This window comes from Bubalus kerabau, chromosome 14 (genome assembly GCF_029407905.1).
Source record: "Bubalus kerabau isolate K-KA32 ecotype Philippines breed swamp buffalo chromosome 14, PCC_UOA_SB_1v2, whole genome shotgun sequence".
Taxonomy (NCBI): domain Eukaryota; kingdom Metazoa; phylum Chordata; class Mammalia; order Artiodactyla; family Bovidae; genus Bubalus; species Bubalus kerabau.
The window spans coordinates 3,693,550-3,709,541 of NC_073637.1; the positions used below are offsets into that span (position 1 = coordinate 3,693,550).

Consider the following 15,992-nt stretch of genomic DNA (forward strand, 5'->3'; position numbering starts at 1 on the left):
TATTTAAAAGATCATACATCACGACCAAGTGGCCTTTATCCCAGGGATGCAAGCAATCTTCAATATCCACAAATCAATGTAATACACCACATTAACAAACTGAAAGATAAAAACCATATGATTATCTCCACAGATGCAGAGAAAGCCTTTGACAAAATTCAGCATCCACTGATGATAAAAACCCTCCAGAAAGCAGGAATAGAAGGAACATACCTCAACATAATAAAAGCTATATACGACAAACCCTCAGCAAACATTATCCTCAATGGTGAAAAATTGAAGGCATTTCCCCTCAAGTCAGGAACAAGACGAAGGTGCCCACTCTCACTACTACTATTCAACATAGTTTTGGAAATTTTGGCCACAGCAATCAGAGCAGAAAAAGAAGTAATGGAAAAACATTTATTATTCTTATGTTTTGACTTCTTCTGTATATTCTTTGGATTTTTCTTCTTTCCCTCCACCCCCCCCCCCCACCACTGTAGTTGTCGATTTTCTTTGCACTATGAAATCTGATTAACCTGTTGAGCTTTTTTTTTCTCAGTCACTTTTTTTTATAGTTGTTATAAACCTCTGCCTCTACATTGGGCTTTTGCAGTTCTGTGGAGTTTTCATGTTTTTTTCTTTTTTCTTTTCTGTTAAAAAAATTTTTTTTAAAACCTATTATTATTTTTTCTTCATTTATTCCTTTGCTTTTCCTATTCTTTCCCCCTTGAAGTTCATCTTTAATGTATACAAATCTTCCTCATCTACCTCTATTTAACTTTGCACATCTATTCTTTCTTTCTTTCCTCGCAACATACTTGATAGCTTTATTTTCATTGCTTTATTCCCCAATTGGCACCTTGCTTTAGTTTTGCTTTCCAGTTTGTTCTTTAGTTAGTTTTTTTCTGGTAGATTTAATTTTTGGTTTCTTTTGTTCGCTGGGTCAATCTATTGTACTTTATATTTGTTGGACTGTTTTGATTTTGTTTATGGGTGTATATGGAGAAACAGTGGAAACAGTATCAGACTTTACTTTGGGGGGCTCCAAAATCACTGCAGATGGTGATTGCAGCCATGAAATTAAGATGCTTATACCTTGGAAGGAAAGTTATGAGCAACCTAGATAGGATATTCAAAAGCAGAGACATTACTTTGCCAACAAAAGTCCGTCTAGTCAAGGCTATGGTTTTTCCTGTGGTCATGTATGGATGTGATAGTTGGACTGTGAAGAAAGGTGAGCACTGAAAAATTGATGCTTTTGAACTGTGGTGTTGGAGAAGAATCTTGAGAGTCCCTTGGACTGCAAGGAGATCCACTAGTCCATTCTAAAGGAGATCAGTCATGGGTATTTTTTGCAAGGACTGATGCTAAAGCTCAAACTCCAATACTTTGGCCACCTCACGCAAAGAGTTGACCCATTGGAAAAGACTCTGATGCTGGGAGGGATTGGGGGCAGGAGGAGAAGGGGACGACAGAGGATGAGGTGGCTGGAATGGCATCACCGACTCAATGGACATGAGTTTGGGTGAACTTCGGGAGTTGGTGATGGACAGGGAGGCCTGTTGTACTGCAGTTCACGGGGTCGCAAAGAGTCAGACCCGACTGAGCGACTGAACTGAACTGAACTGATGGGTGTATATGTATACATGTATATTCAGTCACATTTTTTAGTGTCATAAACCTCTGCCTCTACGATGGGCTTCTGCAGGTCTGTGCAGATTTCTTTTTATTTTTTTCCTTATTCATTCTTCTTCGATTTTTTACTTTCCTCTTTTTCAAATTTTTAATTTTCATTTTTTGAAACATATCATATATTTCTACATGTTTTCCTTCTTTGCCTTTTCTACTATTCTCTTGCCCTTGCAGTTAAGCTTTAATGTTATGTAAATCTTCATCTACCTCTATTTAACTTCGCACATCTATTCCTTCTTTTCTTTCTTTCCTTTCTTCTCAACATATCTGTGAGTTGTGTTTTCATTGCTTTATTCCCCACTCAGCACCTTGCTTTAGTTTTGTTTTCCAGTTCGTGCTTTAGTTAGTTTTGTTCTTAACTGGTAAATATAATTTTTAATTTCCTTTGTTTGCCAGGTTAATTTACTGTACTTTATTTTTGCTGGACTATTTTCATTAGCTCATGGGTGTATATGTGTACATTCCATTGTTTCAATCCTTATTTGCCTGATTTTGTAACTGCCAAACCCCATTTGTGTGGGGTTCATCTTTGGTTTCTTGTTTTGGGATATTTGTTTTAATCTCACTGAATGCCATAACAAACCACTTGCGGAATCTTGTTCCTGACCAGAGATCAAGCCTTGAGCCTTTGGAATGGGAGCACTGACTCCAAGACCCTAGACTACCAGAGAACTAACCCAACGGAGTATCAAATGGTGTGAAGTCACACAAAGGAAACCACTTGAATACAAGACCCAGCATCACCCAACCACCAGTAGCACCCTGGGCAACGTGTCTCATCTAAACAACGAACAAAACAAAAATACAAACCCAGTCATCAGCAGACAGGATTACCACTTCACTCAGCCTTGCCCATCAGAGGAAAAACAAACAAAAACTCAGCACAAATCTCACCCAAAGAAAAGCTTACACAAACCACTGGACCAAACTTAGGAAGGCAGAAACCAAAAGGAAGAAAGAATTCAACCTTGAAGCCTGGGAAAAGGAGACCTCAAACACAATAAATTTAAAAAAGTAATGAAAAGGCGGAGAAATACTACACATATGAAAGAACAACCTAGAAACACAGAAGTCCAAATAAATGGAGAAGAAATAGGCAAACTACCTGAAAAAGAATTACAAATAATGATAGCAAAGATGATCAAAAACCTGGAAGACACAATGGAGAAAATGCAAGATTCAATCAACAAAGACCTAGAAGAATTAAAGAATAAACACACAGAGACAAACAACACAATTACTGAAATTAAAAGTATTCTAGAAGGAATCAATAGCAGAATATCTGAAGCACAAGAACGAATCAGTGAGCTGGAAGATAAAATGGTGGAAATAACTTCTGAAGAACAGAATAAAGTAAAAAGAATGAAAACCACTGACGACAGTCTCAGAGACCTCTGGGACAATATTGAACTCACCAGCATTCGAATTATAGGGGTCCCAGAAGAAGAAGAGAAAAAGAAAGGGTATGAGAAAATTTTTGAAGAGATTATACTTGAACATTTTCCCAACACGGAAAATGAAATAGTCAATCAAGTCCAAGAGGCACAGAGTCCCATACAGGGTAAACCCAAGGAGAAACACGCCAAGACACATACTAATCAAACTAACAAAGACTAAACACAAAGAATGCATATTAAACGCAGCAAGAGAGAAGCAACAAGTAACATACAAAGGAAACCCCATACGCTTAACAGCTGATGGTTCAGCAGAAACTCCAAAGGCCAGAAGGGAACGGCAGGATATATTTCAAGTACTGAAAGGAAAAAAAATCTACGACCAAGATTACAGAACCCGCAAGGATCTCATTTCTTAACAGAATTCAGTACTATCAGACCAGCTTTACAACAAACGTTAAAGGGACTTATATAGCCAAGAAATGCAAGAGAGGAGAAAAGATCTAGAAAGTCCCAAACAATTAAGAAAATGTCAATAGGAACATATATATCAATAATTACTCTAAATGTAAATGGACTAATGCTCCACCAAAAGATACGGACTGGTTGAATGGGCACAAAAGCAAAACCCATATATATGCCATCCACAAGAAACCCACTACAGAACTAAAGACACATATAGACTGAAAGTGAGAGGATGGAAAACTATATTCCATGCAAATGGGAAGCAAAAGAAAGCTGGAGTAGCAATCCTCATGTCAGACAAAATAGACTTTAAATTAAAGAGGATTACAAGAGATAAAGAAGGACTGTACATAGTGATCAAGGCCTCAATCCAAGAGGAAGACAAACAATTATAAATATCTATGCATTCAACATAAGAGCACCTCAATACATAAGACAAACACTAACAGACATAAAGGAGAAATTGACAGTAACACAAGAATACTAGGAGACTTTAACACCCGACTCTCACCAATGGACAGATCATCGAAACAGAAAATTAATAGGGAAACACAAGTCTTAAATGATACATTAGATGAGATGGACCTCCTTGATATCTTCAGGACATTCCATCCAAATGCAGAAGAGTACACCTTCTTCTCAAGGGCACATAGAACATTCTCCAGGATGCTTGAGACTAGATATCAATTACAAGAAGAAGAAAAAAAAAACTATAAGAAACACAAACACTCGGAGATGAACAACATGTTTCTAAATAACCAGCAGGTCACTGAAGAAAGCAAAAGGGAAATCAAAAAATTTCTGGAAACAAATGACAATGAAAACACAACTCAAAACCTGTGGGATGCAGCAAAAGCAGTTCTAATAGGGAAGTTTATAGGAATACAACTCTACCTCAAGAAACAAGAAAAACCTCGAATAGACAAACTAAATTTACACCTAAGACAACTGGAAAAAGAAGAACAACCCCCACCCCCCAGAATTAGTAGAAGGAAAGCAATCATAAAGATCTGAGCAGAAATAAATGAAAACGAAATGAAAAAAACAAGAGTAAAGATGAACAAAACTAAAAGATGGTTCTTTGCGAAGATAAACAGAATTCAGAAACCTTTAGCCAGATTCAAGAAGAAAGAAAAAGAGAAGAATCAAATCAATAAAATTAGAAATGAAAAAGCAGAGGTTACAACAGACAATGCAGAAATACAAAGGATTATAAGAGACTATTATGAACAACTATATGGCAATAAAATGGATAACCTGGAAGAAATGGACAGATTCTTAGAAAACTTCAATCTTCCAAGACTGAACCAAGAAGAAATAGAAATTATGAACAACCCAGTAACAAGCACTAAAACTAAAGCTGTGATCAAAAATCTCCCAAAAAACAAAGGCCCAGGGCCAGATGGCTTCACAGCAGAATGTATCAAACTTTTAGAGAAGAGCTAATGCCTATCCTTCTAAAACACTTTCCAAAAATTGCAGAGGAAGGAACACTTCCAAATTCATTCTACGAGGCCACCATCACTCTGATACCAAAACCAGATAAAGACAAGACAAAAGAACAAAACTACAGGACAATATCACTGATGAACATAGATGCAAAAATCCTCAACAAAATTTTAGCAAAGAGAATTCAGCAACACATCAAAAACCTCATAAACTGTGATCAAGTTGGGTTTATTCCAGGGATGCAAAGATCCTTCAATATATGCAAATCAATGTGATACACCATATTAACTAACTGAAATACAAAAATCATATGATCATCTCAATAGACGCAGAAAAAGTCTTTGACAAAATTCAGCACCCATTTATGACGAAAACTCTTCAAAAAATGGGCACAGAAGGAACCTACCTCAACATAGTAAAGGCCATATATGATTAGCCTACAGCAAACATTATTCTCAATGGTGAAAAATGAGAGCATTTCCCCTAAGATCAGGAACAAGACAAGGGTGCCCACTTTCACCACTATTATTCGACATAGTTTTGGAAGTCCTAGCTACAACAGTCAGAGAAGGGGGAAAAAAAGGAAAGGAAACAGATATGAAAAGAAGTAAAGCTCTCACTGTCTGCAGATGACATAATACTGTACACAGAAAACCCTAAAGATAGTATCAGAAAACTACTACTGCTAATCAGTGAACTTAGCAAAGTTGCAGGATACAAAACCAATACACAGAAATCACTCCACTTCTATACACTAACAATGAAAAATCAGAAAGAGAAATTAAGGAATCAATCCCATTCACCACTGCAACAAAAAGAATTAAGTATCTGGGAATAAACTTACCTAAGGAGACAAAAAACCCATACTGAAAATTATAACACACTGATGAAAGTAATCAAAGATGACATCAACAGATGGAGAGAGATTTCATGTTCCTGGGGAGGAAGAATCAATATTGTGAAGATGACTGTACTACTAAACACAAACTACACATTCACTGCAATCCCTACCAAATCACCAATGGCACTTTTTCACAGAACTAGAACAACAAATGTCACAATTCATATGGAAACACAAAAGACCCCGAGTTGCAAAAGCAGTCTTGAGAAAGAAGAATGGAGCTGGAAGATTCAACCTTCCTGACTTCAGATTATACTACAAAGCCACAGTCATCGAGACAGTATGGTACTGGCACAAAAACAGAAATATAGACCAATGGAATAAGATAGAAAGCCCAGAAATAAACCCATGCACCTATGGGTACCTTAGTTTTTGACAAAAGAGGCAAGAATATAGAATGGAGACAAAACAGCCTCTTCAATAAATGGTGCTGGGAAAACTGGTCAGCTACATGTAAAAGAATGAAATTAGTACACTTCCTAAAACCACACACAAAGATAAACTCAGAAGGGATTAAAGACCTAAATGTAACACCAGAAACTATAAAACTCTTAGAGGAAAACATAGGCACAACACTCGATAAATCAAAGCAAGATCCTCTATGACCCACCTCCTAGAGTAACAGAAATAAAAACAAAAGTAAACAAGTGGGACCTCATTAAACTTAAAACCTTTTGCACAGCAAAGGGAACTATAAGCAAGGTGAAAAGACAACCGTCAGAATGGAAAGAAAATAATAGCAAATGAATCAACTGAAAAACGATTAATTTCCAAAACATACAAGCAGCCCATACAACTCAATACCAGAAAAACAAACAACCCAATCAAAAAGTGGGAAAAGGAACTAAACAGACATTTCTCCAAAGAAGACATACAGATGGCTAACAAACACATGAAAAGATGCTCAACATCGCTCATTATAAGAGAAATGCAAAGCAAAACTACATTGAGATATCACCTCACACCACTCAGAATGGCCATCGTCAAAAAGTCTACAAACAATAAATGCTGGAGAGGGTGTGGAGAAAAGAGAACGCTCTTGCACTGTTGGTGGCATTTAAATGGATACAGCCACTATGAAAGACGGTATAGAGATTCTTTAAAAAACTAGGAATGAAGCCACTTTATGACCCAGCAATCCCACTCCTTCCTCAGGCATGAACCCTGAGGAAACCAAAACTGAAACAGACACATGTATCCCATTGTTCACTGCAGCACTATTTACAATAGCTAGAACATGGAAGCAAGCTAGATGTCCATCAACAGATGAATGGATAAAGAAGTTGTGGTAAATACACACAATGGAATATTATCCAGCCATTCAAAGGAACACATTTGAGGCAGTTCTGATGAGGTGGATGAACTCAGAATCTATTATGCAGAGTGAAGTGAGTCAGAAAGAGAAAGATAAGTATCCTATCCTAACACATGTACACGGAATCTAGAAAAATGGGACTGAAGAACTTTTTACAGGGCAGCAACGGAGAAACAGACATAGAGGATAGACTTAAGGACGTCGGGAGAGAAGAGGGTGAGACGTGTGTAAAGAGTAACATGGAAACTTACGTTACCATATGTAAAATTGACAGGCAATGGAAATTTGCTGTATGGCTCGGGAAACTCAAACAGGGGCTCTGTACCAACCTAGAGGGGTGGCATGGGGAGGGAGATGGGAGGCAGTTTCAAAAGGGAGGGGATATATGTAAACCGACAGCTGATTCATGTTGAGGTTTGACAGAAAACAGCAAAATTCTGTAAAGCTATTATCCTTTAATAATAATAAAAAAAAAAGTTAAAAAAAAAAAAAAGACAATGACACCCCAGGGCTTCCCTGGTGGCTTACAGAGTAAACGGTCCACCTGTCTGTGCAGGAGACACCAGTTCAATCCCAGGTCCAGGAAGATCCTGCATGCTGCAGAACAGCGAAGCCTGTGTGTGCCACAATTACTGAGCCTGCGATCTAGAGACCAGGAGCGGCAACTACTGAACTCCTCCAGACCAAGGGCCCAAGCTCGGTAAGAAGAGATGCCAGTGTAATGAGAAGCCACGCACCACAACTAGAGAGCAGCCCCCCGTGATGCAACTAGAGAAACGTCTGCACAGGAACTAAGACTCCGTACAGTCAAAAATAAATAATCAAATAACAGTGAGAAAACGAGAAGGAAAATCCTAGGAATAAACATACCTCAGGAGACAAAAGACCTCTACTTTGAAAACTGTAAGATCCTGATGGAAGAAATCAAAGATGACACAAACAGAGGGAACGATATGACCATGTTCTTGCTTTGGAGGAATCAATATTGTCAAATTGTCTCTCATACCCAGAACCATCTAGGTATTCAATACAATTCCTAGAAAATTACTAATGGTATTTCTCAGAGAACTAGAACAAAAAATTTGAAATCTGCATGGAAATATACAATTCTGCAACAGCCAAATCAATCTTTAGAAAGAATAGTGGAGCTGGAGGAATCACACTCCCAGACTTCCCACACTCCCAGACTGTAGCCACACTTCATACAGTCCTCAGAGAGAGTAAGGTACTGGCAGAAAAAGAGAAATACAGATCAGTGGGAAAGGATAAAAATCCCCAAATAAAGCCATGCATCTACAGTAAATTAATGTACAGTGAAAGAGGGAAGAATATAAAATGGAGAAAAGACAGTCTCTTGACTAAGCAGTGCTGGGCAAATGCGACAGTTACACGTAAAAGAATGGAGTTAGAACATTTTCTCATACCACATACAAACATAAATTCAAAATGTATTCACGACCTAAATATAAGACCGGACATTATAAAACTTCCAGAAGAAAACACAGGCAGGACACTTTTGACATCTATCACAGCAATCCCTTCCGGATCTACTAGAGTAATGGAAATAAAACAAAATTAAAACAGGTTGAATTAAACTTGAAAGCTTTTGCGCGGCAACTGAAGCCATAAACAAAATGAAAAGACAATCTAGACAATGGGAGAAAACACTCACAAACAATGAGACAGACGAGGGGTCAATCTCCAAAATGTACAAACAGAATCAACATCACAATACAGATATTAAAAGATGAAAAATGGGCTGAAGACCCACATAGGTGTTTATCCAAAAAAAATAAAGGTGGCCAAAAGGCACATGAAACATGTTCAATATCACTAATTATTAGAGAAATGGAAACCAAAACTCTAGTGAAGAAATATCACATCACACTCATCAGAAGGGCCATCATATAAAAATCTACAAATAACACATGCTGGGGAGGCTGTGGAGAAAACGGAAGCCTCCTACACTGTTGATGGGAATGTAAATTGGTGAAGCCACTCGGGAGAACAGAATGGAGGTTCCTTAAACAGTGAATATCACAGCTGCATATCATCCTGCAATCCCTCTTCTGGGCATAGATCTGGGAAAACCCGTAAGTCAAAGAGACACAAGTACCCCGATGATTACTGCTGTACTATTTACAATAGCTAAGACATGGAGGCAGCCTAAATGTCCATTGACAAAGGAAGAGGTGAAAAACATGATGCAATGTTACTCAGCCATAAAAAGAACTAAATAATGCCATGTTCAGCAGTAGAGATGGATGGACCTAGAGATGATCATGAGGCTTCCTCGGTGGCTCAGCGGAAAAGAATCCACCTGCCAATGCAGGAGATGTGTGTTTGATCCCTGATTCAGGAAGCTTCCCCCAGAGAAGGAAATGACAACCCACTTCGGTGTTCTTGCCTGGGAAATTCCATGAACAGAGGAGCCTGGTGGGCCACAGTCCACATGACTGCAAAGAGTCACACATGCCAGAGCGACTGAGCACACACCCAGCTTGCTTACAGGCTCTGGCAGTCCTCCCAGGTCACTAAGAAAGGTCACTTCCTGACAAGCACAGGAACCTCAGGATAGTCTGGGACCCTCGAGAAAGGACAAATTCACCCAAACCTTAGGTATTGCAGACAACGTCTGATGGCAAATAACCCAACTGGCTCCTCAGCCTCGAGCGGGCTTCAAAGTCCAATCAGTCACTCCTCATGAAAAGTTCCAGCAAACAGTGTTTTAAATTTTACATGGTCAACCTCTATTCTTGTTGCACTCATTGGAATGATCAAGCCAAGTTGATTGCAACTAGACTAACTGGCAAACACAGTCTCACTATGGTTGCTCCAACAAAAATGGGGGTATCCGAGGAGAGAAAAAATTATGTTTTGGTAATACCACTGAATGAATATCAGGTTCTACTTCTGCTGTCTACCTTTGAGGTGGTTTCTGAACTGTAAACTGGACTAAACCCTGAATTCTTCTAGTCCTGTTCCCTCATAATTTGGCTACATCCTTCCAAACTAAAATTTCCTGTTTTCTTCCCACCCTCTTGACTTGCGGTCATTAAGAACTAAAGCTGTTCTTTTTTGAAAGCCATGCAATACAGGTGGACAACTCTGTCTAAACTTCTCAGCAATTACCACAACAGCTCATGTATAGACAGTCATGGTGCCTGTTGCCATGTGGGCCACTCAGGACCATCACTTAAGACCTTCAAACTGCAAACCAGGAAAATCTGTCAATTTGCCGCCACCTGCCCTCTAGGTAAACACTTCAAATCTGATATGAGAGCTCTGCTGTACTGGCCGCGCTCAACACTCAGAAACTGGTTTACCACTGGCTCCCAACATTCACCGTTACTTCCTTTTTTTTCCATGGCAACGCCTCATTAAACACCCAGCTTCTCCCACAATGTAGGGCTAACTTAGAACGTCAGCTGCATCACTGCCCCCTAGAATGAGACACAATTACTTACCTGACCTCTGTTCAAGACTAAGCGCGTAATTCAATGAAAAATGGGAACACCTGCCACCTCAGCTTTAACGTGTGAACATTCCAGGTTAAGCTGAAGAGGACACTAAGAGGACTCGAGGCACACCTCCACAAAATACACCAACCCTGTATAACGATTACTTTGGTTTAATATGACTTAACAAACACCCAGTATAAGAGGACACGCTCTGACCCTACTTTGTTCCCCTGAAAGGAAGAGGAAAAACTCCCAGGGGAAGGTATTCCACCTGTGTGAGGAGGATTGGAGAGCATCCTTATGGTGGAAGACAGGGAGATACTGAGGCTGAATGGGGGCATAAACAAACTTTGTTACGTCTTCATTAATGTGGTACCACAAGGAAAAATCCCTCTTTCTTTTAAATTCTTCTCAAATAATTAATTCTTTATCTAGAAGGTCACATAAACAGTTTCCTGTGATTGCTTCTTAGGTCCTATAGCTGTGGGGCCTCCATACATACAAAATTAAATTGCTTTTCCTTCTGTTAATAGGGCTGACATCAACTTGATTAGACCAGGCAAAGGAACCTAGAAGGCATTACAACCTCCAGAAAGAGAAAGAAATGAACATCCTAAGACAGAAACACAAAATATCTGAAAATGAAAACTCACTGAACGGGACAAACAGATAAGCAGATGCTACAAAACAGAGCAATAGGAAATGTGAAGAAAGGTTTACACAAAATATCCAAACTGATACCCAGAGAAACGCCAACAAAGGAATGAACAGAAGAGCCAAAGCAGGACTCATAGCATAGGTCAGAGTCCCACACCTAGTATCCACCTAAGCAGAGTCCTAGAATGAGAGGAAAGAGAGAGCGCCAATCTCGGAAGAAATAATGCCAGACACGACAATTTCCCAAGATGACTTGGGCCATCAGCCCACAACCCAAAAAGTTCAGTGTGGCAGGTCAATAGGAAATCTCACACAAGGAAGAGCAATCTTAGACGGACCACAGCTGAACAGTGGAAAACGATTCTTAGTCAGAGACAATCTGAACGTGAGCCAGAGGAAACCCAGGCAGTACCTCCGGGCAGCAGCCATGTCTGGTCTTGCCACAATCCTCAGGGACAGTCGCTTCCAAATGAGTGAAGACACTGTGCACCAGGACCTCTACTCTAATGAAGGGAAATGATACTTCAAAAATGAAGGTAAAATGAATATGCTTCAACACAAGAAGACTTCCCCTGTCTACTTACCGGCAGGTCCCACTACAAGACAGTTAACTGCACATCCCAGTTAGAAATAAAGCACGTGAAACTAGAGCCTGAAGCAGACGGTGTAATAGAACCGAGATGTGGAAACGGCTCATTCGCATTAGTCAGTGTGAACTTGAAGGGAAAAAAGATTAACAGGAAAAGAGACTGTAAGAGATGAAGAAGGATGGTGGTTTCATGTCCATAATGGACCGTGAACCTCAATCAGAGTACCATTCCTAACTACAGGGATATTAAGCAAGATAGGAGTCACCTCCCCTGTCTGCAAATTAAGAAGAACACAGTTCCAAAATAATAATGCCCTCCCTACTTCCCACCCCCTTCATTCCCCGTAGAAAACACAACCTATTTGGGGCACCACGATAATAAAAATATTACAAAACAAAACCAGACCTAAACAGCCTCAAGATCCGGCAGGAAAAGTAGGGAGACAAGCATCCATCAGAAATGCTGCAGACCCGGGGTCCCATATTCCATCTCAAAACCCAAGAAAGTGACAGCCAATTCAACCCGAAACGAAGGCCCTAAAGCAAAATCAGCCAAGAACGCAAAGGGGAGGGAGTGCTATGTGCCAGGTGGAGGTTTCTGTACCCAGGGCCGAGGCTGCTAGATGGATTGGGGCACCCCATGGGCGCGGGGTGCTTTGGGGTTCTGCGGTGTGAGTGGCGCTAGCAGGATCTCGCATCCTTGTTCTAGGGCCCAGGGCCAAATCCCAGAATCTGCCGACACTGATCTCAGGCCGACTCCGGGCCTGTAGCACAGCCCCCACCTCCCATTCGTTGCCCAACCTTCCAGAAGCGTCAACACTCCCCGTGTCCGGCCCAGAGCTCCGGAGACCTATCTCCTCCACAAGCCCCTGACTTCACTGTCCACCCGTCGTCTTGTTCTGGGCTACAACTGTCGTGTGCTGCTAGAAACGTCTCCGTGCTCCATGGCCTTCCCAGGCGATCCCAACGTTCCCCGGGGGCATCCCATGTGCCGGCAGACCTTCTGGAACCCTCGGTCCCCGTGCTCTGCGAAGACCTTCTGGAATCTTCCCTGACACGCGCGTCCTGCTAAGAACCGTGGAACTTCCCCGCCCCCGTGTCCCAGCCAGACCGTGGAATTTCCTTTCCACTGCCTCCCGACCCCACCCTCGTCTTGTCCAAACCTTCTGGCACCTTCCCGGACACGACCTGCAAGGGGTTCCGCAGGCTATAGGTAGTGCGACCGCCGCGGGTGTGTGAGGACAGGCCGCTCCGGCTCGGCGCTCACACTCCACCCGGAAGCACTGAGTGGCGCCTCCCAACGGGCTTTGCGCGGCTTCCAGAAGGTTTCTCCGCGCTCGGAGCGCCCCCAGGGGCACTCTCGTCAGAGCGCCCGGCGGAGGTCGATGCCTGAAAGTGTTAGAGGACACGGAGCGGGGAGATGGTTCCAGGAGGTCTGGGCAGGAGCCGGGGTGGCGGGGCAGGTTCATGCCGTGACATAGCCCAGCTTCACAAGTCTCCATGACTGATAGTACTAGCGTTCCTTCTCTGTTACAGTGGAACTGAGGGAGAATCTATTACTTGAGAGTTAACCAGCAAATGCCCAAATTCTTTGTAACTAGTCTAAACCAATTACTCAGAAGAGAGGCCCCAGCGGATACTGGATAACAGTAAGGTCTAAAGGATTGTGAGGTGATCACAAGTTAAAAGTGCAGGGAAAAGAGCGGAAAAGGTGCTTAGTGAAAATATATCACATCACAGGCATCTAGCAGAAGAGAGAAAAGGGTGAAAATTTTCTCAAGTTCCATTCAAGAGGTTAGGAAAAGAATAGATTATCCACCCAAATAAATGACAAAGGAAATATAAAGAGGAGAGGAGAAGTGAACAGGAGGTAAACCCACAAAGCCAAAGTTGGTTATATAGTGGGGAATCATAGTATGGTAAAACAGAAAAAGAGCCACCAAATAAGAAAAATAAGTTTCTCAAAACCGATATCACAAATGGAATGGGAGGCATCGATTAGCCCTTTCCCTGAGTTTATTATTTATTTGATGAAAAGTCAAATGTTATAAATGTGATAAATGTCACAATCTTGGTGAAATGACTAAAACCTGAAAAACACTGTGAACTTGAACTGACTCACAATGAGATCAGGAGACTAAAATTTTCTGAATCTTTCTGAAAAACCTACGAACCAGGTTTTCTATTGAAATTAAATCCTTAAGACAGTAAGGATACACCAAGTTTATGAATGCTGATTCCCAACAGAGTGAAGATTAATCTACAAGTTAAATGAAATTCAGTCCGAATCTCAGCTGGTGGTGTGGGCACGTGTGTGCACATGTGTATTTTGTGTGTGTGTGTGTGTTGTGTGTCTGGGTGTTTGTGGGTCTGCATGAAGTTGATTTCAAATGTTTAAATGTTTATGAAAATGAAAAGGGCTAGGAGTAGCAAATGCAATCTACTTTGAGAAGGAAAATTCTGGAGGACTTGCTCTCTCAACTGCCAAGAGCATTTATGCCTTCTCCTTTATTAAGAGAGTGTGGTGTTGGGCTAAGGGTGGAAAAATAGACCAATAGAGAAGAAAAGCAAAGTCAGAAAGCATGAATGTTCACTTACAGGCTTTCTGATGCAGGGAGGAAGGGAGGGAGAGACTGATGACAGGAGAGAGAAAAAGACCTTTGAAGGAGACAGCTGTTTTCAGGAGTTGGTTCTTATAGTTGTAGGCTCTGGTAGGTTTAGAATCTGTTGGGCAGGCTGGCAGAAATTCAGCAAAGAACTCTCTTGCAGCCTTGAGCCTGAATTCCACAAGGCTGAAGGCTTGAAACTCAGGCAGGGGTCTGTGCCATAGTCTTCCAAGGAGAATTTCTTCTACCTTGGAGATTCTTGACCTTTACTCTTTAGACTTCCAACTGATTAGATGAGGCCCACCCACTTTATGGAGGATAATTGGCTTTACTCAAAGTCTCTTGATGAAAGAGCTCATCACATTGAAAAATCTCTTCATAGCAAGATCTAGATTGGTGTTTGGCCAAGAATTTGAACACCATAGCTTAGGTAAATTGACACACAAAATCACCCATCACTCTAGATATTTCAAAGAAAAGGTCTCCTACGTTATTTGGCCTTTGGTGCCTGGCTGCTTCACTTGGTGTCATATTTCAAGTTTCCTCCATGTTGTAACATGTGTCGTTACCTTGTTTATTTGTGTGTCCGAATAAATTTACTGAGATATTAATTTATATACCATGGGATTCACTCATTTAATGTGCACAGGTCAATAATTTTTGTTATATTCACAGCTATGCCAACCATCACTATAGTCCAATAATGACTTCACCTTGAACTGAAACCCGAAAGCCATTCACGGTTATCCCTTTACACCACCCAGGCTCACCCCACCCCCAGCACTAGGCAACCACAAGTGTACTTTCTGTCCCCTATTCTGAACATTTTCTGTCAATGGAATTGTATAACCCTGGCTTTTTTAGCTTGTTGCAGTGCTTTCCAGCTTCATCTGTGTTGTGGTGTTTCCGTATTTCCTTTTCCTTGCTTAATAATATTTCATTGTGTCATTATACCTCATTTTGTTTATCTGTTCATCAGCTGATAGACTTTTGGATTGTTTTCACCTTTGATCATTACAGATAATACTGCTCTCAGCATCTACATAAATATCTTTATGTGGAGCTACGTTTTTACCTCTCCTGGGAAAATGCCTAGTAGTGGAGTTGTGGGTCCTACCACCACTCTCTAACCATTGGAAGAACTGTCAGGCTGCTCCCAAAGTGGCTTCACCATTTTGCATCCCCACCAGCAGTGCATGAGGGCTCTGGTTTCACCACATCCTCAGCAGTACTTGTTATCTTCTGATTTTTTATGATTCTAGCCCGCCCAGTGAGTGTGCAGTAGCATTTCATTGTGGTTTGATTTGCATTTTGCTGATGGCTTATGAAGTGGCACATCTTTTCACATGTGTTGGTCATCTGTGAGTGCATCTTCCTTGGAGACATATCCATTCAAATGCTTTGCCCAATTAAAAATTGTTGTCTTTTTATGATCGAGTTTTGAGCATTCTTTTTTTAAAACTTTTTTTTTTATTGGA

The 15,992-nt window shown here is 40.9% G+C and overlaps 1 protein-coding gene across 2 annotated transcripts in view; it reads right to left on the reverse strand.

Annotated features, from left to right (window-relative positions):
• LOC129627166 (glycosyl-phosphatidylinositol-anchored molecule-like protein) overlaps positions 1-13,222 on the reverse strand; it is a 28,314-nt gene extending 15,092 nt beyond the window's left edge. Inside the window, exon 1 of one of the 2 annotated variants that reach the window (XM_055546817.1) lies at positions 13,072-13,222. The gene's annotated coding sequence lies outside the window, so the exon portion shown is untranslated. The remainder of the gene's footprint in view (positions 1-13,071) is intronic. The other variant, XM_055546818.1, reaches the window with a different exon arrangement.
• Between the last annotated feature and the right edge of the window lie 2,770 nt (positions 13,223-15,992).